This window comes from Cygnus olor, chromosome 15 (assembly GCF_009769625.2).
Source record: "Cygnus olor isolate bCygOlo1 chromosome 15, bCygOlo1.pri.v2, whole genome shotgun sequence".
NCBI classification, from domain to species: Eukaryota; Metazoa; Chordata; class Aves; order Anseriformes; family Anatidae; genus Cygnus; species Cygnus olor.
Window position 1 is genome coordinate 8,884,780 of NC_049183.1, and position 26,298 is coordinate 8,911,077.

General features: G+C 43.3%; 1 long non-coding RNA gene across 12 annotated transcripts in view; it reads right to left on the minus strand.

The window, feature by feature from the left end:
• Positions 1 to 26,298, minus strand: part of LOC121078487 — a 157,248-nt gene that overhangs the window by 36,300 nt on the left and 94,650 nt on the right. The window contains exon 3 of one of the 12 annotated variants that reach the window (XR_005824598.1): positions 15,238 to 15,346. The exons of the other annotated variants lie outside the window; for them this stretch is intronic. This is a non-coding gene — a long non-coding RNA (uncharacterized LOC121078487). The remainder of the gene's footprint in view (positions 1 to 15,237; positions 15,347 to 26,298) is intronic. 12 annotated transcript variants of the gene reach the window in all.

A 26,298-nucleotide genomic window follows, 5' to 3' on the forward strand; every position in this document is an offset into this window, starting at 1 on the left:
GACATATGAAAGAGATTGGCCCTGGGGAAAAAAAAAAAAAAAAAGAGAAAAAAAAAAAGAAAAAAAAAGAAAAAAAAAAAAGAAAGCCTATCTTAGCTCTTACATGAATAGTCCTTGATGAAGAAGAGGAAGAAGATGCATGATGCCTGTGGCTGAGCTGAGATGGGCCCAGCCTTTCCTCCAGCCCGCCAAATTGCACACCCATGTGCATGCTGCAGTGTGCAGCACACGAGGTGTCAGGCTGTCCATCCACAGTGACAGGTACAGTGACACCACCATGGGATGCAGTCACTTCTAACAAACCTTACACAGCCTGCAAACCGCTGTAGTTAATGCACAGACTGCCATTAGTGTGACTCAGGAATTTAACCCTCACACTCATCCTTAGCCAGAGAACTCAACAACATTAAAAAACAAACATGCAAACAAGTAAAGCTCTGCCAAAATTCAATTTGCAAACAAAAGTCAGTTGACATCCAAGACAAATTCAGGCGTGCAATGAGCAGAAAGCTTGCAGTCTGGGTGCTTCATGAAGCCAGGGAGACGTGAAGGTCTTGTGGGGCTGCAAATGTTTTCTCTGGGGCGTTCCACCCCAGTGCAGGTCTCGGCACCGGACATGCCAGCTGGCAGCCGACCCGCAGCCAGCCCCAGCCTCTCGCCTGGGCAAAACCTGCAGGCAGGGAGGCAGAGCTGAGGCTCAGCAGGGCCCGAGCAGCAAGGATCTGCGACGTGGCAGGGGTACGGCCTGAGACTGCAGGGCTGGGCCAGGGCAGGGCCTTCACGGGGACGCTGCCAGCAGGCTGGATGCTCCACCACCGGTGAGGTGGAGACAAAGAGTGGCCTGCTGCACGCAGCAGCTCATCAGTGCTTTTCACAGCAGTGAGATGCCCTGGGCAAGGGCAGACCTTGGGAGAAACAGAGCGGAAAAGCTACAGAGAAAGCCCAGGGAGCAATGCCTGGGCTCAGGAGGGATGAAGAGTTACAGGGGGATCCTCAGCTCATAGGTTTTTCACTCACAGAGTCTGCAAATTTGCGAGCATTGAAGTGAAACCAGGCTATGAATGGGGTTGTCCCACTTAGGCGAGGTGAGATTTTGCATCGGAGAAGCTGGGTAGTAAGAAGTAAGGCATTCAGAGAGGTAACTGCAAGTGCTACGTGTCTGTTTTAGGTTGCTACAGGGTTTTGTTCTTTTTTGCTCTGCCAGTGAAGTTTCTTGGTGCCTTCCACTACTTTAACAACAAGAAGCCAAAGAAACAAATGCTCATCTGTATATCACATCACACCCTGCTTCCTTCACAGAAACATACAAATTGGTATTTTCCCTTTGAAACATCCCCAAAGGGCTACCAAACAATTTGTACCCCTCTTCCATCAGCCTCCATCAAGTGTAAAGTCAAGCAGATGCCGCAGACTGCACATTTCCCAGCACTGAGATCAACGTTTGGTGTCTTAAGTGCTTCCAAGAAGCCATCAAAAATTTTCAGAAGCTGCCCCTTTTCCCTTGAGGAAATTTCAAGGGAATCCCAGAAAGTTTTCTAGTTGAGGCTCTACCATAAAGCAGCAATTATGTGAATGAACCACTGCAGGAAGCACCTTCAAAACCAGAGGTTGGGAGCTCACGAGTAGGCATAGCTGAAGCTTCAAGTGCTCTAAAACACCCTTTGGGTTATTTTCCTGCCATCTGGTGGGCTTCAGGCTTGAGAAGTGCTAGGAAATGGTCAGTGGCTCCCTTCCAGTCCATCTGAACGAGCAGGCAGTAATCCAGCAGGAGGGCAACAAGGCTGACAGGTTTCCAGGCACAGAATTCAGGAGCGCAGAGCTCCCCTCCCCTGTGCTTTCCTTGGCAGTGTAATTTGTGCTGTCTCAGTGCCATGGACCTCTTCCCATGGGTCTTTCTTGGGACCTAGGACAGTTAAATACCCATGCGAGAGTAGTGCCCTTGGCAAGTGGCTGACACCTGCCCTTCAGAATGCATGCCCCGCTCCTGCTGGCAAGGCAGATCAATGTCTAACACAGCACCCTGATGGTGCTGTTAATAAAGATGCACGGAGTAAACAAGGGAAACATCTGAAATGGCAAGGCCATGCCATCCAGCTTGCTCCTCAGGGATCTGAGCTGGTTTGCAGTGAATTTATGGCAAGAGTTGTAGAGATGTATAAATAAGGGCTCCATCCTGGTCTCCATCTCAGCCTCACGTCTCTGCTTTAAAAATCACCTCTTCCATGAATTCCCCCTTTTAATCTCCCCAACAATAAGTTCTGCACTAAATCCCTGAACTGAATTAGCTGAGTGTTGTGCAGGCCAGACATCCCACAGGCCTGTACGCTTATTGAGACAAGCAACACAGCTAATGCTTTGCCTCGCAGGCACCAGGCACTTTAAGGAGTTTATTAACACTGGTAAATAATAAGGTTTTATTCTCTGCATTAAGAATAAACAAACCTCCAAAGATTTTTCAGTTCAGGGAGTTATCCAGACATCTGGATGCTTACTGCAGCTTCTCCAGACTTTGTTGGCAGGTACACTGTGCTGGAAATCATGAGATTTCCAATGGATTTTTGGTTTTGCTCCAACTGGAAATACTGCAAGAGGAGTTTTTCTTTCCAGGGTTTCTAGTCCATGTGCAGGGTGGACTCAGCATATAGAGAGAGGCATGAAAAGAAAGCCTTGATTAAGAAAAGCTGCACAAATACCTGTACTTCAAAGGCATCTTTTCAGCTTGGGGTGATGGTTCTAATTAGTTTCTAATGAAGCGAAGCTAGTGAAGTCCTACTTGGTGGGAATGTTTAGATGACCATCACAGTCAAGAGACAGGGATGCCAAGGAGGTAAGATCTGCACCAAACACGTGTTTCTGATCAGCTGTTGTGGGCGATCGGTATCTGAATCACCCAGTTTTGAGCAAGAGCTTATCTCAGTTTCTGAGCCTCTCTTATTTTCCAGCCTCCAGGCCTCACTCAAGGACACATGTGGGGACTGTTTCTGCCCCCTATTTTGCAACATCAGTGGAAAGTGAGGAGGAGATAGCTGCTCTGAGTTCAATGGCATTTTCCCATGACACCCACCAGCAAAAGGACATAGGGAAATGGATCAAGGCAAAGGGAGAAAACTACAATGGAAGGGCAAGGCAGAGATCCAGAAACACTCGTGTGACAAATAAGGGGAAAGGAAAAGAAGGAGGAGGTTGAGGAGATATGGTTTGAGATAAAGGGCGGAAAAAAATAAATACACACACACGGCTTCTTTCCTCCAAAATCAGGAAAGACAGAGCAAAAGATAAAGGCCAAATCCATAAAGGGGGTGGTAGGAGACAAAGCAAGGACAAACTGTAGGAACAAGGGAAGCATCACCAAAGCAGAAAAAAAAAGTGCTACTCAGTGAAGAGGAGATGCACCTCTGAGACACCACCTGTGCTGCACTGTTGGTTTAGTAGCACCACAAAGCACCCTGTTACCACCACGAGTGGGTCAGCTTTAGCACAGCTGCAGCAATTCAGTAACAGCCCTGCTGGAAGCTGGTCCTCCATACACCAGTCGGACTTGTAGAAAGTCTGCTCCCAGTGAACTCATTAAAACCAGGATTCCAGGAACACAGATTTCACACATTTGGAAGAATTTTGCATTATATTTAGTTTCATCAGCATGGGATGAACCAACAGCAGGTTTCAGCAGCTGTGGGCTCTGAAAGCTGTGAACACATTTATCAGCACGTTGCAGGACACAAAGCACATGGCTGGCACACACTCAAGGTCACCAACAGGTGATGGTGCAGATAAAGCCAGACTAGATGTCCTGCCATGGCCTCTCACACTTCCACTGCGGCACGCTCTTCCACTTGCTCTTCACCCACAGCAGGTCAGGGGACACTGCTTGTGTTCATCAGAATAAACAAAGGCAGAGTAATTTCTTTGAAAAGCACTGCCTGTCAATGTCATCTATGGAAATTATAGATACTTGGCTATGAAGGGGTGAGTTTTCCTCATGGAGTGAGCACAAGGAGCTGAAGGTAGGCAGAATTTTCATTAGGGATGTTAGGTGTTGTCAAGTCTGCTGTTACTTCTGTATGCTTAAAGGAACTAAGTGTAAAATGCTATTTGCCATAAAACATCTCCAAAACTTGAGCTGATTCACTTCAGAGAACCATTCCCAACACATTTTAAGACTTCCAGAGCTATCAGAATAAACCAGAATTCATTAACAGAGAAAATAAGATTGTAATCAATGAACTTACTGAAATAAGGAATCAAGGACTACACAAGAAAGGCTATGCATCACTTTGCAAGATATTCTGTTAATCATCTAACTGGGCAGCAATATTTGCATTAATAATCGCACTAGAAAGTGCTGATCACAATACTTAATAAATCCAGACTGTTAATTCTACAAACTCTATCTCTACTCTGAGACGTATATACAAAAAATCCATCTGGTATAAGGGGAGGTTTGGAGTTGTGTCCTCAGAGATTAGAAACAAGTTTTCACTTTTGCAATCTGACAGTCATAGGGAGGGTTGGGAACTCACCTATGTTCTGTCCCTGTCTTCTGCAGAAGGTTCAGGACAAGTGGTGTTTTTAGTGACAACTCCTAAGGAAGGCTGATTTTGAAATCCCAAGAGGGGAACGCTTATAATGTGAGAAATGCAGTAAGTCCATCTCTTGCCCTATTCTTTGGAGCCATCACAAAAGGCAAAGGAGCACAGGCATTTCTGCTCTACACCATCTTTTAGAGAGACAGGGGATGTCACAGCCACAAGTTGCACCCGTTTCTCACCCGTGGAGAACCAAGAGTGGAACAGTGACAACTTGTGCCATGGTTGCAGACAGACCAGTTCTCCTGCTCCTAGTTCTACAGCGACCATGACCACAGAGCAGATCAACAAAGAGCTACAACCCAAGACGACAACCCCGGAATTGCAGTAGCCAACAGCCAGCTCTTGCATTTCCCAGATATAACTCACCCTGTTAGCACCTCCCCGTGAAGAGGAGACATGGGTGTCTGCCCAACCCTAGACGGGGCAGCGGCAAATCTCCTGGAGGGTTTGCAGCCGAGCCCCAGCTCAGGAGCTCAACCTGGCCCCACGTTAACTGAGGCTGGGGGACAACAGCACCAGCAGCCCCCCTGGTGCCTTGGCTGCCTGGTCTGAGCCCTCTCCTGCATGTCTCAGCTCTCTTTTCCTTGGCACCCTCATCCAAACCCTAATCCAGCCCCTGCGCTGAAATTTATGGGAGGGGAAAGCAGCAGTCAGCTGGCCAAGGAGCAGCCTTCCTGCACTTTGGCAGCCCCCTCCAAGCCCACACTTACCACACGTACTGGCTTTTGTTTTCTTGGATCCCAAACCCAGTGGAACTTCAATAATTTTTACGTGTTTGGGATCTGAACGTTTTATCAAGCCTTTATAGACACATCTCAATCCAGACATATGGAAAAGCATGATCCAGACTCGTTCTCACTTCTAGGCCCCGCAAAAGCTCCTCTGCTTTGCCTAAAACACCTTAATTTTATCTCAGCTGTACTATTTGTCCAGTCTCATTTCTCTCCTCCTTGTCACTTATTTGGGACTTTTTGACTTTGTCGATAAAAGCAGTAGAACAGTCGCACTGAGTCGTGAGGTCTCCAACTGCCTCATATCGGAACCATTTAATTCCTCCATTTGATACAAACACAAGGCTGTTAATATGCCAAGTGCAGTGCTTCACTGCATCAACTTCTTTCCTGAGTTGCAGACGTACTTTACAAGCAATGGACCTGTAAGGTTTTGTTTGGCGACACTGAGATGTAATTTTTGCCCTTTTGTCTTTCTTGCTCTTTTTCTCCCCACAGATCTATTTGCTAAAATAAATTGAAACTGGGAAAAATAATATAAGGCACAATTTATACTAGATATATCTGCAATTACTAACTCTGAATTAAACATATCCCTTCATGAATAATGAAGCAGAAATAGGCCAGAGGAAAAATGAGATAAGATCTTCAATCCATGTATTTTTAATTGCTTCATTATCTAAAATTTGGTATGAATAGCAGTGGATACAGTTTGCTGTTAATGCACAAAAAGAAATGAGAATTTCCAACCAAATCACAAAAGGCTATCAAAAATTAATTTTGTGTGCTGTGATCATTGAAAATGTAAGTGATTTTGTGGCAGAGTGACATAAAAAATATCATTTATATGCTAATAATGAACAAGTCATATTTTTACATTTTGATGCAAAATAAATTTTATTTTCATTTTAATGAAGTGTAATGAATTATAAGCTGTTTCTTTTTATCTTTAGGTAAAAGCTGGAGGACAGATAATGGAGGGCTGACAAAAAGACCGTCCCTGAATAAAAATAGGACAGAGCAGAGCACGACCCTGATTTCAACCAGTTAAACTTCATCACTGACTTTGCAGCCCATGGTAGATGGGTGCTTTTTAGACCTGAGGTGTGCCCTGTGCTCTAACAACACACTCCATCACAGGGCAAAAAATCTGAAAACCAGCCACACTGGGCAGAGGAACCCAACATTTATTTCATACAAGACGGAGCAGCCTCAGAAGGGGGTCTGGCACGTACCTGGCCACGCACGTGAGGCAGCTCTACACTTGGGGATAACTTCCGTAACTGCAGATGAAGCCAGCAAGGGTCGTAAGGTATACTAGATATATTTGCAGTCCCTAACTCTGAATTAAACATGTTCTTTCATGAATAATGGAACCAAAAAAAGGCCAGAGGTACTAAGGAAACTGATCCAAAGCCTATTAAAGCCAATGAAATGTCTCACATTGATGCATACCGTATTAATAAATAATTATGGGACGGGACTTTTTTGCAGTAATTCTTAGAAGCACCAGACGTAGTCAGGATCTTTATCACTCCAGTTGCTGCGCACAACGAAAGAGACAGCCCTGTCCTAAAGGCACTACAATGTAAGGATAAGGCAAGAGATAGCAAGCTGGATAACAGTGGCGCAGGGAACCCAAACAAACCACGAGATTATTGTGCTCGGTAATTACATGCAGCAGTCTCAGCATAGCAGTTGCTCCAACACTTCTGAAACTGTTGAGCATACACCGACACCAGCTGAAATCAATAGGTATCGCAAACATTAAGCATCCAGGAAAACCTAGCTCAGCTTTTTACAATGAGCCAACCACAATGAAAAGCCACTTCTGAAACTGTTCATCCTGTTTACTGCTCCCTTCTCCCACCGAGGGCTTCCCTCAGGCTACCTGTGCCTGCCTCAGTTTGAACATGACTCTTTTTGCACCTCTCTTGCATGGAGGTTGCCCACACGTGATCAAATTCTTGGTTCAACTCTCTTCTTGGGGTCTTCTGCCTATTCTTAAAAACAATTTGTCGCAAACTCTGAAGACCAAAGTGCTTCTGGATTCCAATTTGCGCTTTCATGCACCAAAATACTTTTAAAAAGCTCATTCTAAAGTCCATCTCAAGAAGAGCTCTTCTGCTTATTTGTACTGGAATAGTAGCAGTAAGACATTAATATTTATTTGTCAAACTTTGCCATGAGAAATAACAAGCCCAGACTAAATCTTGGCAACAGGACAAGCAGTTAATGGACGTGAATTATAATACAGGAAATTCTATTAGATATTAGGGAAAATATTTTCACCCCGAAGGTATTCAGCTATTAGAACAGGAACCCAGAGAGGGTGTGGGATCGCCACCCTTGGACATACTCCAAACTGGACTGGAAAAGCACCCTTCTGTGACTGGACCTCCTCTGAGCCCTGGATTGGGCTGGAGACTCTAGATACCCTTTTAAACATGAATTACTCCAACACTGTATGTCAGGGAAGTTTACAGCCATTGCAATGTCACAAGAATGACAGATGGGTCTTACTGCTTCGAATTACCTTCTGACTCCTGCAGGCCTCCTACACAAACGCTGTATCAGAGACTACAGCCCTGAGACCCCGTCTCAAGGGAAACCTCCTTTCACAGTGCCACAGCCTGCACGGACTGCAATTCCCAACAGAAAATGTGCTGTCTGACATGGTCAGGGCAGACATCGTGCCTCTGGGGACACCAGCAGAGCTGGGCGAGATCCCAGCAAGGAGAAATCACCATCAGCAGCTGACCCACAGCTCTCCACTGAGCACGTCCTCCCAGCCCTGGGGACTTTGGCCCTCCTCTGTGCGTGAAGCACATCGTGTTATTTGTGCAAATATTTACTTGTGTATTCATTATTCTTTGCAGCAGTTCTACTTTTGCTACTCCTCTATGAATAATGCATTTAATGGGGGAAAAATGCAGGAAGTAGCATTTTACCTGTGGGTTGTGCCCTTGGCCAAGCGCTAGGAGAGGCAGGTGGTGATTAATAGCACTGCAAGCCCTGCTCGCATGTCTCACCGAGATACTTGGGGAATAACCTGGGTAAAATTATGAAATAAATGAAGGTGCACTGAAGAAATGCATTATTGAAAACAGTGTCCACGCTCAAAAATAAAATAAAACCGTTATTTGGCAGCCCAAGTTAGAGTTCCTTAGTAGCTGATTCTCTAGGTTGATCTGGCCTTAGCACCTGCACGGGATTTCACTTGGAAGGGGAGTATCGGGTTGGAAGAAGACAATAGCAGGATCTTTTTCAGGCACTACCACTAATGCAGCTGCATCACATTTTATCCTGCCAGCTGAACTGGTTTCAAAATTAGAAAACCATCCCGCTCACAGTAAATATTTTCCTAATTCTTTACTGAAATTGTGATAACCCAGATCTCCCACAGAGCTGTCCAAAAAATAAATAAATAAATAAATAAAAAGATTGAGGTGGAAAAAGGGGGCAGAAGTATTAGTTTTTGCCCCAAAATTAAGATGTCTCAAAGTGTTTCTGGTCACTTTGATCCATCTTTAACTTAAAGTCTAGCCAGCGACTTTTTGAATGAAAGAGAAATGTATAAGCTGCAGCTAACAAGTTCTGGTATTAAAATTAGTTTTAGGAATTGAAGGGAATAGCATAGCATGGAAAAAACATGTGAGATGACAAAACTAAACCTAAAAGAAACCTGATAACTGCCAAATATTTAGAAAAAGAAAGAATCTGTGATAATAAGGCATCAGAGGAACATGTAAAGCAAAGATGACAAAGTAAAGAAAGAGCTATAAAATATTTACATGTAAAGAAAATTTCATTCAGAAAGCAACTTTTAATCCTAAAATTTGAGAGGAATTTATTACCAGTTGTGTTCAGTGATGAACCTGCTCATCAAAAATACAGAAATAATGCAGTAGCAGTCATGTCCTGGAGAAAAATTCAGGCACAGGAGCTGGACTGGAAGAAACTCTGACAGATGCAACCTCTTTTTGTGATAAAATAAACATGTGAGAGGAAGCTGATTTTGTTAGTGTATTGATTGCAAATCAGATCAACCAAAAGGGCTTTTACAGAAGCAGACGTTGGCCAATACACATCCAGTGTTAACAGCAAAAAAACTCAAAGCACCACATCTCACCTCTAAAAGCAGGTCTTGGGATCAGGGACAATTCCTGTCCTTTCCTTGTGGCACTTTGATGTTCCCAGACTGGGTGTCATATAGAAAGATGTGTTGAAGCTCAGCTGCAAATTATTAAGGCTGAAGAGAAACCCTTGGGCAGACAGTATACAATTATCAGAACAAAGGAACTCATCATTTTCAAATTAGGGTCATGGAGCAGCGTGGTGGGTGAACATCTATTTTTGCAAACCCAGGCTGATTCCAAGTCAAATACAGCAAAAATCAGGTGCAGAAACCCATGGAGTAAACATTAAGACTCTATAAAGGCTGGGACAACTCAATAGCCCAAGGTTTTCATAGCGTGCCCTGCCCTCCAAGCTCATCCCAAACCAGAAAAGATTGATGAGGCCAGTGCCTGCAACACTGGTTTAGCTAGTAACCCAGAGGTTATTATTAAACCTGGAAATTATTTATGTTTTGTTTTAGTGCCTGCTTTGATTTTTTCCTTGAGCCAAATGCTAAAATTTCCAGTTGCTGCGGGAGTGAATAGTTTAAGACCTCATTTGCAAACTCTGCTTTGTTTTTCTCCTCATCTCCAAGACATATACAATACTTGCACTGCATCTGACAAGATCTCTAACACAAAGCTTTATTGTAAATCCTATTGGTTTAAGGTAATTATGTCAATTAATTTGATAATTAATTTTAAAAAATGACAAGAAAAAAGGAGTTGCACAAAAGACCATCTAAATGAAGCTTGAAGAGGAATGGACTATGTTTTCACTTTTGGAAATTTGCATAAAAAGGCTATGTAAGCAATAACAGAAAAATAACAGATGTCCACAAGAAAAAAAAAATGAAGAAAACAGAGAGATCAGAATAAACACAGTTCCACTCAACCAATTAGAAACGTTTGTTTGGTCCAACAAAGAAGCTTTTACAAGTCTTAAAATTTCTGTTTTAGTTATTGTCCTAACATAGTTGCTGAAAATTGCCCAGATTTTTAAGGATTTGTCCTAATCACATAAAATTGTACCATCATTTTCTTTGGCTGTTACTGTGCTCAATAGCAAATCTAGCCAACAAGAGGCATGTAAGTCTTAATCATGCTTCAATAAGAAAGACCTAAAATTCACTTCTCAATGAGACATAACGAGTCAGATAGAAGGTGGCTGGTTTGTTCACATTGTTTGGGGAAATTCAAGTACTATAGATTTTCTACAAGCTCTACATACATTTTTGCGAAAAATAATTCTGTTATTGTATTTTCTGTCTTTACATTTTTCCTCTTTTATCATTGTAGTAAGGTTTGTATATTTGAGAGACAGAAATGGGGAGAGGCAAATATCTGCCCTCTTGGCACACTTCTGTCTGTTGGCATTCTGGAGAACTGTGGTCAAGTCCTCTGGGCTACATTGGGCCCCCTCCCTCCACTGACTGCAGCAGCACTAAGAGTAATTGAATGAAATCTTCCTGAACAAATCTTGCTCTCAGATTAATGATGGTTTGCTCACGTTTCAGCTATCTGCAGGCCACACAGGCAGGAACTGACCCTTCTGAGCTGGAAGTCTCAGGAGCAAGCAGGACTTCCAGGACCACAGGCTACAGCTGCCACTATGCTCATGCAAGAACTGCACAGCCTGAAGCAGGGATCGAAACATTCCAGGTTAGCCATACCTTGGCACAAATGGTCCATAGAACTGATGAATTTAGTAAAGCCTACCTTAGGACATAGAAGTGAAAAATAGTTTGCATGAAGCCTGATCCTTTCCCGATCACCATTCAGTATATCCTCCTCACCAAGAACCACCTGCTCACCTACTGAATGCTTGCAATGGTCATTTATCACATCCTGCGCACGCATGGACTGAAGCCCAGAAATGAATCCAAAACAAGAATGGCAGGAGGGAAAAAACTCCTTCCCATCCTGCTGCTCTTTCATGTAGCACACACAAAACCTAAACACCACGTTCTTCAGATGACCCTGAAAAGTCTCTGGCATCTCATCACCCTGCAGTGATTGTTGGTCCAATGATCACCCACGCTCCATGAGTTTTCATCTAAAAGTTTAGAGGAAAAAAAAGAAAAGTGAAGCCTATTGGCTTCATCTTGTGTATTGTTACGAGGTTTATTTTTTTATTTTTTTTTAACTTTAGTCCAGCATGAAGAAAATCAAAGGGATATTTTAATGAACACATTTTTTTTTCCCCCTGTAAGACAAGACTTGCTCTGTGATAGTATGCAGAAAGTATTGGGTGATAGACCTGAAAGGAAGGTTAATGAAGTGACAGGATGGGTATTCCTGTGCTGGCACCAATCGTGCCCTTCCAATATACCTCCATGCTCAGATGGCTCCACATACAGATTGGTTCCTACAGTCATTCAGTCAACAGCAGTGTTACCTTGGATGACGTGGGCATCTTAATTCACTGGCAACTAGACTGAGATCTTGACTTGCTCTATGGTTTGTTTTTTTTCAGCACATGACAAACCACATATGATGGATGTGACTTTGTGTCCATAAGGAGGGCCTGAAGTTGTCCCTCCTCCAGAATTGCTTTGCTGCATGTTACCCTACTGGTTTTCATCAAGTACTAGGCGCAGCAGCTGCATCACCCACACTACCAAAGAAGTTCATTTTTCTCTGACATGAAAAGTTTGGCACATACGGAGCAATACAAAGGCCTAGCAAGAAAAAAAATCCAAAATAATGACTACTACTCCAACTGCATGAAATCAGTTACGAAAGAACGTAAAAGTTAAGAGATGTTGATGCAAAAGGCCAGAATTCATTTTACATCATTTGAGTCTGCTCACTTTTGGAGAGCATTGTCTGCAGATTTATGATTCACCAGGTAGCTCTAAGGCTGTCTAGGCAGTTTGGCAACAGCCTCCGAGATTGTTATAAAAGAGAATGGAAATTGAAGCTGAAGAGGATGCAGTAAAGTAATTGGATTATTAACTGCTTCCATTCTGAATGACATGCAGGTGCATCCAAAAAACGTTCTTTCCTATTACTTTTGGACACATTGTACCAGGTATTTCCAACACATTTCACAGAATGCCCTACTTAGAGGAGAGGTGCTTTATTCTCTCCATTAAGGAGAAAGTAGGACCTATCAGCCAAATCGAGGTCCTTTTCAACCACTTGCTAAAGACTCTATGACTCATTTAGAAAAAAGGAGGAATGACGTCTCTGACGAATTTCAAGCTAGGTAACAGGCTTTCGTCTCCCTACATTTCCTGTTTTCTTTCATATTTTACAATGTGCTTCATTTTGGCATGTGGTCAGAAGGAGACCACTACTGGATATGACCTCTACAAACCTGATGCTTTTCAAGTGGCTGCTGTAGGAAAACAGAACTGCTGAGTGCACGACAGGGCTGGTGTGCCCATGTGCATTCGTAGAGCTGGTTTCCAGTGCTCCGCCTTTGAATCAAGCAGACTCTACAGGGTTAAGAAAGTCAAAGACAAAACTCAATCAAACCCGTGTTAAGGAACCCTGCTGCCTCACTTCTTACTTTCCTTTATTCTATTTTTAAGCAATGGTAATGAATAAGGACATATAAATACAGGCAGCCCGAAGATGCCTGATTCCTACAAGAAAATCCTATAAGAGCACCCCATGTAACAGTGCAGTGCTCACTTTGACAGGCAAAACGATGTGGCATGGCATGTGAAAGGTCACAGGAAGGTGGAAAGAAAGGAGGGGAAATAGAAAGAGGACTTTTTTTTTGTTGACAAGAACTGAGTGACAACTGCACTCTGCAATTGTTTGCTCCATCCTATTGCCTTTCCAGCTGACACAGTTTCATTCAGTGAGAGCAGAAGAGGAATGGGGGAGAGAGAGCTAGAAAAGAATTCTGTCCCCTTCCATGGAAATTGCAACAGTGAGGGGAGGGGAGCGATTTGATTTGAAGTAGGACAACATGGCAAAGACTTTCCATTGTCTTTACAAGTATGCAGAGCAGCAGCACGTAAAACCACACTAATGAAGCCCCGAGAAGGCTCATTACCAAGAGCCTGGGCAACAGAGCTAGCGCTCGCAGTGAGACAGCCAAGTTTCTTGCAAAACACAAGTGCTCACAGACAACTCGCTGCTTAAAAGCAACAAAGTGCTCTGAAACAGTAAGTTAGAACGATCTTATGGACACCTTAGCAAAAAGTAAAGCTTCAGGAAAACACAGCCAAGTCTTGGTGAAGAGGGGAAAAAATGTATGTTGAAAGGTGATTTGAAACGTGTGTGTGAGAATAGCGTGAGACAGACCAGCAGCACAGCAGTCATCCTCTCTTCCCTCCTTGTAGAGAACAGGGAGGCAAGAGGGAAGAGAAGATGCACAAATGCCAAGATGTTGCAGGGAGGATATTATGTTTGGGGGACGTCTTAACAAGCAATTGCCAAAAGCAAAATTGATAGCAATACTTTTTTTTTTTTTAAAAAAAAAAAGATATTTTGGAAGAAATTAATTATCAGAGGAATTTTGCATACCATGCATTTCAGACATATCATTTTACACACAGAACAGATCAAGCTTTTTTCTTATTTTTTAGGGGAAATAAGCCGCAGGGACTCTCATAGCCTCTCGGTATCATGTCAAAAGAGATGTGAACATTTCAGACAGTCAGATCTTTGTGAAGCCTGTTCAGAGGGTACTGTAATGTACGGTATTTGGCAAAGAGATTTTCAAAGTGTTGCCAAGCCCCAGTCAGTTTATAGATTTAAGACCCCGGTTGTTTAAGACCCTGTTTACAAAGCAATGCATCATGTCACAGCGTGGCAGTGAAGTCGTAAATGGCTCCCAAATTTTGAAAAGGCTCTGTGCTGCAGTGGAATACAGATCACCGGGACACAACCATAGGTTTCAGGAGAAAATGCAAGCATCTTCCTACAAAATCTGCATGTTATATCCTGAGCTGGCATAAATCAAGGTGACCCTTTTTCAGAAAAAGAACACAACGCTGATTTACACATGCTGAATCATACTGAGTATCTTTTGAGTAACACTGGCCTAAAAGCCTCAGGACTGGGTCCTCAGACAGACCTAGATGTCTAATTCCTGCTGGTTGCACCGAATTAGGTATCCAAATCCCTTTGTGGGTCTAAGCCTAAGTGAAATAGCAGCATACAGGTGTGCTTACAGCACGTGATAAACACAGTACACTTCATTCATATCCAGACTAGTTCCAGATTTGGCACCAGAAGAGAGGCAACAAGTGATGCATGGGCTAATTAGCCCTGCTTAAAGAGCCGGACAGGACTAACACAGATATCCCACTCCCAGGAGCTGAGCCACTATCCCTGCTCAGCTATGCCTTATGGCCGTATGCACTCGCTCAACACTGTTCCACGGCTTGCTAACACCAGGCTAAGCAAGACGTTTTCATCAGAGACACATGCCCATCCGTTCACTACAGTGCTGCAGGGGCTCCCAAGATGTGAGGAACTTTGCTGGCAAACCCACAGGAAGTCAAGCTGGAAGAGGGGAGCAGTGTTTGGGACATCACAGCTCAGGTGCACTGCAACCACATGTCACCCCACTGCTAACAAAGCCAATGCATGGAGCTGGCTTGTGTCCCTCTGCACCCAGTCCTCCAATCTTGCTGATCCTGGACCCGTGCAAGTGAAAAATGCCTTCATCTCTAGCCACCAACAAGCCTCAGACAACACTATTCCTTCCCACCCCCAAAAAGTCTGTGCAGACTTTGCTCAGACAGGATCTGCTTACGCCTTTCACCATTCAAGGGCACAAAGGCTGCATTCAGCTGGGTTGTCCTGGCTGCTGCTCAGCAGGGTTAAACTGACCTCTTGGCCCAGCCATCTTCCTCTCCTCCACCACTGCCCTCAGGGTCCTCTCAAAGCCATGCACTTAGCTACCACTGGGATCCGTTCTTTTCAGTTCTGCCTGAAGGACCTGTGTTTTACAGACAAAAACCAACTATTAAGAACATTTCCATTTCCCCATGTTCCTCTGACAAAACAAAAGCACAGAGGTTTAGCACCTCTGCAGGAAAGGAGCTGGGTGCTGGTGGACACCAAGCTCAACGTGAGCCAGCAACATACCTTTGCAGCAAAGAAGGCCAACAGCATCCTGGTAGGGCCTGGGTCATCCACGGCAGACCATTGCCAGTGGTGGAAGAGGTAATTGTTCACCTCTGCTCAGCCCTGGGGAGTCCTCTCTGGAGTGCTACTGTCTGTGGCCACTTCTGGACAGGTTGGTAGTCAAAAAAGTCCAGCAAAAGGCCATTAAGATTAATAAAGGCTTGGGACACCTGACATGCAAGAGGCAGAGAGAAGTGTGTTTATTCATCCTGGGGAAAGAAGGCTTAGGGTGGTGGAGGACTTATTTGTGTATGTAAACATTAAATGGGACAAGTAAAGAAGAATGAGCCAGACTCTTCTTGGTGACAGCACAAGAAGCAACAGGCACAAGCTGAAATACAAGAAAATCCATTCAAACATAAGAAAAAGCTTTTTTTCTCCTGTGAGGATGATCAAACACTGGACCGTGTTTTCCAGAGAGATTGTGGAGTCTCCATCCTTGCAGGTATTCTAACCCAAATGTGGCCCTGGGCAACTCTCTGTAGTTGACCCTGTTTTGATCAGGGGCTTGGACTGGGCAGACCCTAGACGTGCCTTCCAACCTCAGCCTTTCAGTGATTCTGTGACTACTCCACTCCATTTAGATGTGGAAGTTATACTTGCAGAGCTGAAGAGAGCAGCAAACCTCAGGGGAAAAGGAGAGGACAAGCTGTGGGTAGTGGTAATCTCTGAACCCAACACAGCTGTGGCCAGGTCAGCATGCCCAAAGGTAGCTCCATGCTCCAGTCTGCAGTCTAAGCCACACTCAGTACCGTGACACCAGCCAGGATACACCTCAAAGGCATCAAAGTGATTGCTGGAATGATAGATGGAAATACAAAATAAAGTGGGATTTAACTGGCACCTGATGGGGTAAGCAAATTGGGACATAATTGGAGGACAGAAGTCCTAATGAGTTATTCCGCTTTTAAGTTACTTGCTGTAGAGTTTCATTACATTTTTTCATACCAGCTGAGCATGAAAGTTCTTCCTCTGCTGATAGAAAGAGAACAGATAAAACCCAGAACTCTACGCAGCTTGCTGCCTCGTTCCTCTGCTGGAAAACGATAATTATCTCAGGCCTGCCTAACACTGTAGGATTTATCCCAGAGGGTTTTAGTGTGTTCATTGTTCTATACAGCTCTGGGGTTTCTTCATCCACAGATCGCAAACTGTTTTACTGTGGGGAAGGCAAGCTGATCTCTTTAAAAGACATAAAACTCTCTTCAAGCCGTATACATTTTATGATGTATTCATCTCTCTTTGTATGTGATTGCCAGAACTGGGACAAGTGCTTGGTGAGTCATATAAGACAGAGGGAAAATCTTTGCAAGACTTGAGGGGGGGAGAAAAGCCAAAAAAATTTAAAAAGCAACACAGGACTTGGTGCCCATGCAAAGAGTAAGGACGATGCTGTAGTAGCTTTCAAGCTCTTTGCCCTGTTTGTGTTCAGGGTGGCTTCATGTTCAGTCCCAGGTGAAGCACCCCCCCAATCACCAATAAAGTTGCAAGAGCCTTCAAGGGCCTTAGCTGTGTCCAGGCATGCTTGGATTTCTTCAGTTCTGAAATTTTGAAAGAATATGGTCTGAATGGGTCAACTGGTAGTAAGTGATGTTCTCCTGGGAACTTGTACTCAGGCTTCAGACACTGCAAGCACCTCCCAGTGGGCCAAACATCCTAAGCTTATTGCCTTTGAGCACTCTGATCCTCCACACGCAAGTGGCAGGCAAGATTTCTGACTGGCGTAAAACAGATAAAGTTTGATCACAATCCAAAAATACCGTCTTTCTTGCTCACTGATTTCAATAGAAGAATACCCGTCCTGATCAGCTCAGTACCCTGCCTCTGACGGCGATACCTTACATATTTATGGAACGAGGAGCAGAAGTAAGACAGCCATGGAGTGCTCCCTCCCCTACGATCCCGCCACCTCTGGCAGTCCCCGATTTCGGGAGCTCTTAGACACTGGCAGTGCATTGCACCAGAATGCTGATTAGCCACAGATCAACCCTTCAGAAACTTGCCCAGTTTCTCCCTAAACCACTTATAGCTTTGAACTCCACATTTCCCATGACTGATTTCCACATCGTATGTATAAATGGCACAAGAGATTTCCTTTTTTTATTTTGTATTTGAAATGTATTGCCTATTTCTATTCTTGCTGTTCATTTACTGAGAAACAATGAGAAAAAAAAAACATACCTAATTCACCCAGTCCACACCACTGCAGATTTTACAGAGCCCTATTTGATCTTCTCCTCAGTGATCTATTTTTCCAAGACGAAGGCTTGTAGCCTTCTCACACAGAAGCTATATAATAATATTCATGCCTGTCTCCACACTAGTCCTACTTATATCCTTTCTGAGATGAGGACTTTAATAGCATACCAAATCAGAGAGATGAGCACAGCTTTATACAGTAACATAATGTTTTGTGGATTGTTCTCACCTCCTTTCCTAATAATTCACAAGAGTCAATTTGCTTTTTTGACTGCTGCTAGAATTAGCTGATGCTTTCAGAGAAATATTCACAATGACTTTCAGAGCACCTTCCTCGGTGGAAATAGCTAATCTAGACCCCATCAAGGTGTCTGAATACTTAAGGTTATTTTTTCCCATGTATATTACTTTGCATTTATTAATACCGAACCTTTGGTTCTGTGCTGTCATTCAGTCATTTTTTATCATGTGTATTCTGCAGTCAATTTTAGTTTTTACCACCCCGAATATTCCATTTCAGTAAATTTTATCATCTCACTATTAATTAATCCTCTTTTCCAGACCATTTATGAATGTGTTGTATGGCATAGGTTCTACCTAAAATCAACAGAAAGCCCATCAGTAGCACCCTTCCAGTGTAAAAATAGTCATTTTTATCATTTGCTTGCTGTCCTTTAACCAAAGTGCTTTCCCTTATTGAGAGCTTAGCTGTTAGTGTCAGACTACCAATGAACACCAGCTGGATAACCCTAATATACATGATCTTCTTAGAAAATTCTCATTCCTGAGACATAACTTCCTTTTGTATAAAACCTATTTTAATTCTCTCATGAAATCATATTTATCCATGTACCTTCTGATTTTTTCTTTAAGTAAATGAACAGAAGCTAAAATCCCATGTACTGTTTTATTTTCCCAGCAGTTCCCCCCAGAGCCATGAAAGTCCTGTCTTTTAGCCTCTTGCTTAACAGACTGCACTTAATATTAACTCACCCATGAGACTAGTGGTCGATGTGGTTATCAATTTCTAATAATCAAACCCTCCCAGCACTACAACCAGTCTGCCTGTACCAGTGGGGGCATTCCTCCTGGTGAGAAGATCCCCTAGCTGGTGGACAATTCCTCCCACGTGACCTGTTTCTCCCTCTCCCAGAAGATGCTCTCCTCCCTGGAGGCCTTCCTCCTACCTAGCAGTCTCGCTGGATTGAAGGTTGGATGGCTCCACCATGTCCCTGCAAGCTTTGCCTACATATCTCCTGGTCTCCCTAAGCTGCACCGCAGCTCACCAAGGGCCAGGAATCCCCTGCACTACCTGGATGCAGAAACCATCAGTTAATCAAATCAACGACTGTAACCAGAATACATCAGGCAAACAACAGACCTCCAACCTACACCTACTTCCCTTTTGTCTTACTTCTAGAGGGTTTGGTCTACTTGCTTCTCATCTGTTTCTTTCAGAACTTTTCTAAAAGTTTGGGTGTTTAGAACACCAGAGGTGAACTCCCCACATATCCACCCTTCTTTCACTCAATTCCAACCAAAATGCTGTTTCCATTATTAATGCCAGAAATTTGGGTGACTTTGAAGACGTTATCAGTGAGGCTAGATCAGAGTTTCTTTGCCAACTAGAGATGATAAAAAGTCTCTTCAAATTTCCTTTACAGATTGATAGCACCTATGCCTTGCTTCAATCATGTATAGTAAAAGACGTCAGTCAAATTGGTGGCAGGAGTGTGGTGATACGAAGTAAAGCTATATATTTACTTAAACTTTGAATATAAAGAGTGAACAAGACAGAAAAAGGAACGACTCCTTAGTGTGACTTCAGCAGTTGAGAGACAAAGGTGTTTTTTAGGTTTGTCTCTCCTAACACTTATTTTATTACATATCACTGGGCCCTTTCTTCCCCTTTTAGATAGAAGAGCAATATCTGCTTTTTCATGGTTGAGTTTGCTGAAGGGCAAAGAAAGGTCCTAGATTTCTGCCCTCTGTCCATCAGTACCAGGAAGTCATTATTTCTATCCTGTGTCCTGGACTAAACCCATATAATAGTGCCTTCATTTCAGCAAATTCAAGGTTGGCCTCCCTGTGAGCTTCCTCAGGAAGAAAGGGTTGTTACTAACTAGCCATTAGCTACACAAGAATATCAAGAAAAGGATGTTCTAGTGTCAATGAGACAAAAAGAAAAAAGATTTCTTCTGCCAATTGGCTGCTGTAGCCCTGAATGGCACCGATTGTTCATGACTGACTTTTGCAATGAGCAAAGCCAGAGCTCTTTGGCTAACGCTTCTTTCTGTGCTCACTGATCCCTTCCACGGACAGAAGTCTAGAATAGTCTGGTGTAACTTGATGTGCATGAGCAGAGAACCAGGTTGCATATTTTCATCTTTGTTGGGCTGAAACTTTGAATTTGGTCTGTAAGAATTTGAGTACCTTAACTGCTATTTGCAAGAGGCGCATACGAGATCTGTATTACATTATCAGCCAACGTACTTACACCAGATCAGCCTTCCTTGTCTTGAATTTGTACCTTGCACGGAGGTGATAATGACAGATTTACTTAGCTACTGATAGAAACCTGCAAGCTCTTCATTATGCATCTTGCAAAGGAATTCATTAAACTGTGGTTCAAGATGTGAAGAGATCCTTAAAGAGTCCTCCCCAGCCACTTCAACATTTTGACTCCTAGAACCGCAGTAAGTGAGCCTAATGTTCAGGAGCTGAAGAGGCTCAGTGCTACGAGGGAACGAGCGTTCAAGTTCAGTTTGGCAGAGCTGTGAGATGTGTGCAGCTCCAACAAACTCGCTACAAAAAGGCAACACACCCTCTAATACAATCTAGAATTTAATTTGAGAACATTAAAAACCTACAAAGACATTTCATTACAGCCTTGTCTCACCGATAGCAGTATCTAAGCTCTTTTTGAGAATAATTCACTCACCAGATCGCATATCTTAAAGATATAACACCTCACCTCAAAGCCAAAGGGCTCCAAGCATCTTGAAAATGTAGATACATGGAGGAATAAATATCTGCAGCAGAAAAAGGGCTCTTAAATGCAAAGCACTAAAGCCCTGTTGGTGTTTATGTGCACAACCATGGTGCAGCCAGACCAAACAGGGTCAGTTAGTCCCACAGATCAACCACTACCTCAGATTTCTTAGGGTCTGCCTCTTGACATGGCATACTCAGCTTCCCAGATCACTGAACTGCCTTCCAAGACACTGGCTACACAACGTGCCCCCAGCGAAACTCCAAGTCAAAGGACCAACAACGACAGCTCCTCTTCCATCATCACCAGATAGCACCCTGGACTGAGGGACCCAAGGTATTGCTTGGCTAGGTGGCAACTGAGAGTTTTCTTGACATGGTAAGGAAGCCTGAACAACAGCCTAACAGTCTGCGGATTTAATTAAGGCTGCTACCCCTCACTTATTAGCATTTAGCTGAAACTAGAGTTTAACTATCATTAGAATCAGCATAATTACCATGTGCCAGAGATCCATTCACCAAGCTATGTATCTCCACTATTTATATTTCAAGAGTAACTTGGAAACAGTATGAATTTTCTATCTAACACCCCTTTGAAAATTAGACTATTAAAATAATCATGCAGTGTAATACACACTATTTACTATTTCAGGCTTATCTTGCAGCCTTATAGTTTACAGCTAGCTACTGACCGGTAACCTAATTTTGTAGATGTGTAAAATGTTGCAATAAACAGATTACTACATATTTGAAACATTAATTGCCTTCCAAGGTCTAGAAATTTCTCAGTGAGCTCACCAACAGGTTTTATTGGCAGTACAAAATTTACTGTGTTGACATACCCTTTAAAACGCCGAATACATCAGAGCTAGCAAAACGCTGGGGTGAGATTACAGAGAATGAGTCAAAATTTTTATATGAATTTCTTCCCCCCCCATGCCCCCCATGTCTTTGACACAGCAACCCAAATTAAGCCACAGGAGAAGTGACAACACTTGTAAAGAAAAGTAATCACTCTTTACCAGAAGCAGTCACAGGGAATTGCTAATGAAGCAATGCATTTATGCCGGAGAAGTCTAAGACACGAGAAAAAGGCCTCATTATATCAGGCGTTTGAAATATCTCACCAAGGCAAGCCAACGCAACACAAGACCTTTCAGTTTGTCAGACAAAATGAACCACTTAAAGACAGTGTTGTGAAAGTCCTGATTTATATTAAATGAGATTTATTGCTATCTTATTAAGTTGACAGCTTCTGTAAAACTTACCCCTGAGAAAGGCATGCTGGCATCACACAGTTTGACCTAACTATTAATAGGAACTTCCAGTAGACAAAACGAAAGTACTTAACTCGGAAGAGAATTCATGAAGACAACAGACATTCGAATTAAAATCAGAGGTGAAGACTGTCTCTCATAGCCAAAAAGAACACGTGAGACAGAAACAGCAATAACTGTAGATAGAAACTCGCAACCTTTTCCTTTAGTAAATGCACGGCCTGAAAAACAAGGGTTTACAAGAAAGGTCAATAAACTATAGTTTTATGTACATCTAATCTGTTTGAGCAAATTTTATTTTATCCGTTTTTATATATCTCATTCAGTGAGGGCACACTGTATCTATTTTATTTGGTGGAAGAACTACCCAACTAAAATGCCCCTGCCTGATGGACTTGATTGCCTTACATCCTTTTAGACAGCTTGAGAAGCAAGTTATTTTAAGCCTTGCTGGAGCATGTCTCTGAGCCCCTCTAGAAGAGGTGACACCATGGCTCCCACAGCATCCAAAAACAGGGCAGCAAACATGGCCTTTCCCAAGGGAAAATAAAACAAAAACGGCATAGTAATGTACCCATAGTACAAGTGTGAATAAACAAATATTCTTTATGTGATTCTACAAACAAAATAGCAAAAGAAAAGCAATACTTCAATTTCCAAAGAAGGAGTATTAAAAGAAATATGTTGAAAACATGCAGTTTGCTTTAAAAAGTAGCAATAAACTCAAAAGGACGCAATCATCTTGAAAAGAATAAGCAGACTCCTTCCTGGGAAATGCAGCTTTTCCTCCTTTCATGCCAGAATTGACTCAAAGGAGATTTGCTATTGCTGTGTTCTGTGAGAAATTCAGCATTAAACATGTGATCGGTGTTATCAGCATGGAGATGTCTGACTGGTAACCACAGCCCCCACGCTCACCAGAAATTAGGAACAACAGTCACAGCAATCCCCGCCCCGGCTGACAGAGTAGGGTTGGTTAAAACCTAGTAGCTATTTTTCCCAGCGTTCATTTTCCATGCAAGTCCAAGTTTAGGTGCACAGAGAACCCAATCCCCAGAGCCTGGAAGCACCATATAATTACCTGCAATTTTTTGCCCTTCTTGTTTGTCTTCCCTTCTCCAGCTGTTTCCCCATTTCACACCATGGTTACCTATTCCCTCCACCTAACATGATGATTACACAGCTTTTGGGAAGTATGAAATTTTCTCACCACACCTATGCAATCTCAAGGCACACATCAGTCCTTTTTGAAAGCAAGCACCTTCCCTCTTCCGTGGACTTGCAAATCTATCCTGCATGGCAGCCACCTCTCCTCCAAAGCCAGCCCACTCTAATGGATGCCCATCCGTGTATAACTGTTCTCTCTGACAATCTGAAAGTTGCAGGAATTGCATCAATTTTTGTGATTTCCTTTACCTGTATGTAAACCAACATCAGCTGGGAAGGTAAGTCAGTCCCCCCATTTAATTAACGCTGATACAGCTACCAAACCCTCTGCATCACTCACGTCATACACTGGGTAAAGCCCAATTGCACTTCTCTTGAAAAGCCGTCATGAAAACATGCATCCATAGGTACCTGAATCTACCAGCCTGAATTTGGTTTCAAAAATATGTGCACGATTGACATTCAAGAGCCATAAACAAAATTAGCGGCCATCATTCAAGCAGAAAGTTATTAACAGGTGGCACTAAACAAACATGGGCTCAAAGTGGAACAGAGGTTTTTGGTGATTTTTTTTTCTTCCTAATAATGGATGTATGAGTAATTTAACTAATCGCTACAGTCGGTCTAGCAGAGCACATTTTTCTGGTACATAAACAAACAGAAACCTGGGAAGTTATAAGGACTGCGCTAGCAAATTAATCTTGGAATATAAATGTCACTCATGGAAAATTCCTAAACCCTTTCATTTTCTATTTGAACTATGGATTCATTTCAGTTGTTTTAAAGGTTTGATCTGGACCTGTATTCCAAGAACTCAAATACCGCTGAAAGAGAGGGAAGGAAAATGGCATCCAGCCCTACAGCGGGCTGGGTATGGCCACAGCGCCACAATACCTCCCTTCTGCAGGTGGCAGGATCAGGCCCCAGTTAATTAATTCTTGCAGGTTTCTAATGAGCAGAGATGGTTTATATTCACAGACTGCATTTGCTGCTGTTTCATAATATATGCAGTAATTACGCAGCTGATGGAGCTTTATGTAGCTGCTACTTCTTTCCTATACATAAATTAACAGCAGGATTTGTGTAATGATGGGATAATGAAGGCCCAGGTCATTGGTATTCATCTGTAGAAGGCCTTGACAGGCTGGGTCAGACAGAAACGTTAGTTGGCTGACAGAGACTGTTAAGGCATTCGTAATCTTACTCCACTCAAGACCTACATTAACTCTCTCAAGGGCTGATAAAAAAAGTTTTCTGCCCCCTCCTCCCCTGCTTTTTTTTTTCTAAATGTGTTCGAGGGGAGCATCGTCCTCAAAAGACTAAGCCTGTGCTGGATCCCCCATGATTTGCCATAGCATGAGGGGAAAATCACGTGTAGCAGTCCCACACTTGGGTCTGGGCATGCAGGAGCAGACGGGAGTGGGGACAAGGCCTTCTGGAGCCCAGCTCCCTCTCCTGCCTCCTGCAGTTCTCTCTTCTCAGGGCTCTGGTTCTCCTCCATGCCACAGCACATTTCCATAAGTGTAATCGAGGCTGTGTTTTGGCTGCTTGGGCAGCAATGTTTTCATGTTACAACTTCTGGGTGCCTCTACTGGTTAATCTCCTGGTTTTGGCACTCAGTATCTGTGTGCTGAGAGAACATCTCATTCCCTCTCTCCGTATTGCATTCCCACTGCCTCCAAATACTCTCCAGGTAAATGGACCATGGCTGTCTTGCTACAGAGGTGAGCAACAAGGGACACAGCCCCCTGAGGAGTTAAGGGAGAGCCATGCATGGACGATGGAAGCATAAAAAAAGACACTCTAAAACATCAGCACAGAGGACTGTCACTGGTTTACATGTGAGCCTGAGAGGTGTAAGTCCCTTTCACCCCCTATGTTTTCCAGTAAGAGCACTTAAAATAAATATTGACAGAGATCTTTTCCCGACATGTCTGATTTTATGAAGCACTTTGAGGTCCTGTGGGGAAGAGGGATGCTGCACCACAGGGCTTAGGAGCTGTTTGAATGCTCTTTTTCCGTGGTGCTGCCTGTGAGTCCAGCAGCGATACCTGAACTGACTGGTACAGCCAGTGCCTCGGGGGGACTCTCCTTCAATAGTCTTAATCCCAGGATCCACTCCTCTTTGATCTTTCCTGTCCCTGAGATTTACAGTGTGTAGCAGAACCAGCTCCTCTAATGCCACTGTCTTTACCTCGCCTCTTTCATTTTTAACTGATAGGCTTTCAGTCGCTTGCACATCCCCATATACCCTCTCTGCTTCCCGTGCACTGGTACAGCATTTTGTTCATCACCTACAGCATCCAGCACCCACACCTCCAGGCTTCCTAACCTCTGCAGTCCAGCTTCAGCTCTTCCACTGTAAGCTTTGCTGATCAGATCCTCCAGCTTCTCTCCTCTTGTTCCCTTTCTTTCACAGTATCAAGGTAAAGCTTCTCATCCTTGGATCCAAGTTTGAGGAGCTCCCCAGCTTTCTTCACCACTTCTGTTCACTCCTACCTCTTTTGCATTAACACCTGCTACTTAACACACCAACTCCACTGCTGCAACAACACAGACACGCTAAAGTTATCTGTGGTTTGCAATCTCTTCTCCAAACTTACAAGAAATTGCAATATCATATTAACAGCTGAGCTAGAATGGAATTAGTAATAGTTATAGTAAATTAATATCAATGCTCCAACCAGTCATAATTTTTATAGTTAGTTTATAGAAGCCTCAGAATCATGATCTCAACAAGTGCACGCATACAAAACACTCATTTAGCAAGAGCTGCTGACAGCATTTGAACATGACACAGTATCTCCTGGCTCTGTAACTCCGGTGACTCAGCGGAGAGGATCTGAACTTCCTTGTCATTATTAGCTTAATGAGATTACCTTAGTGAGTTTTTCTCTCTTCAGTTTAGAGAGGTATGTTTGGCAATGGCTGAGTCTCTGGAAACCAACCAGCTTGCTGCAATAGAGATATGGTAGAAGAGAAGTGCTCTGATGACTACACATTGCTCAACAAACTGCTTTCAGTGATACGGGGAACTACTGGGGCAAGAAATAAGGGAACAGGGTTTGAAAATAGCAGGAAAGAACATTTAAAGTGTAACATTCAGAGCTGCAAAATGCTTGTGTCCATC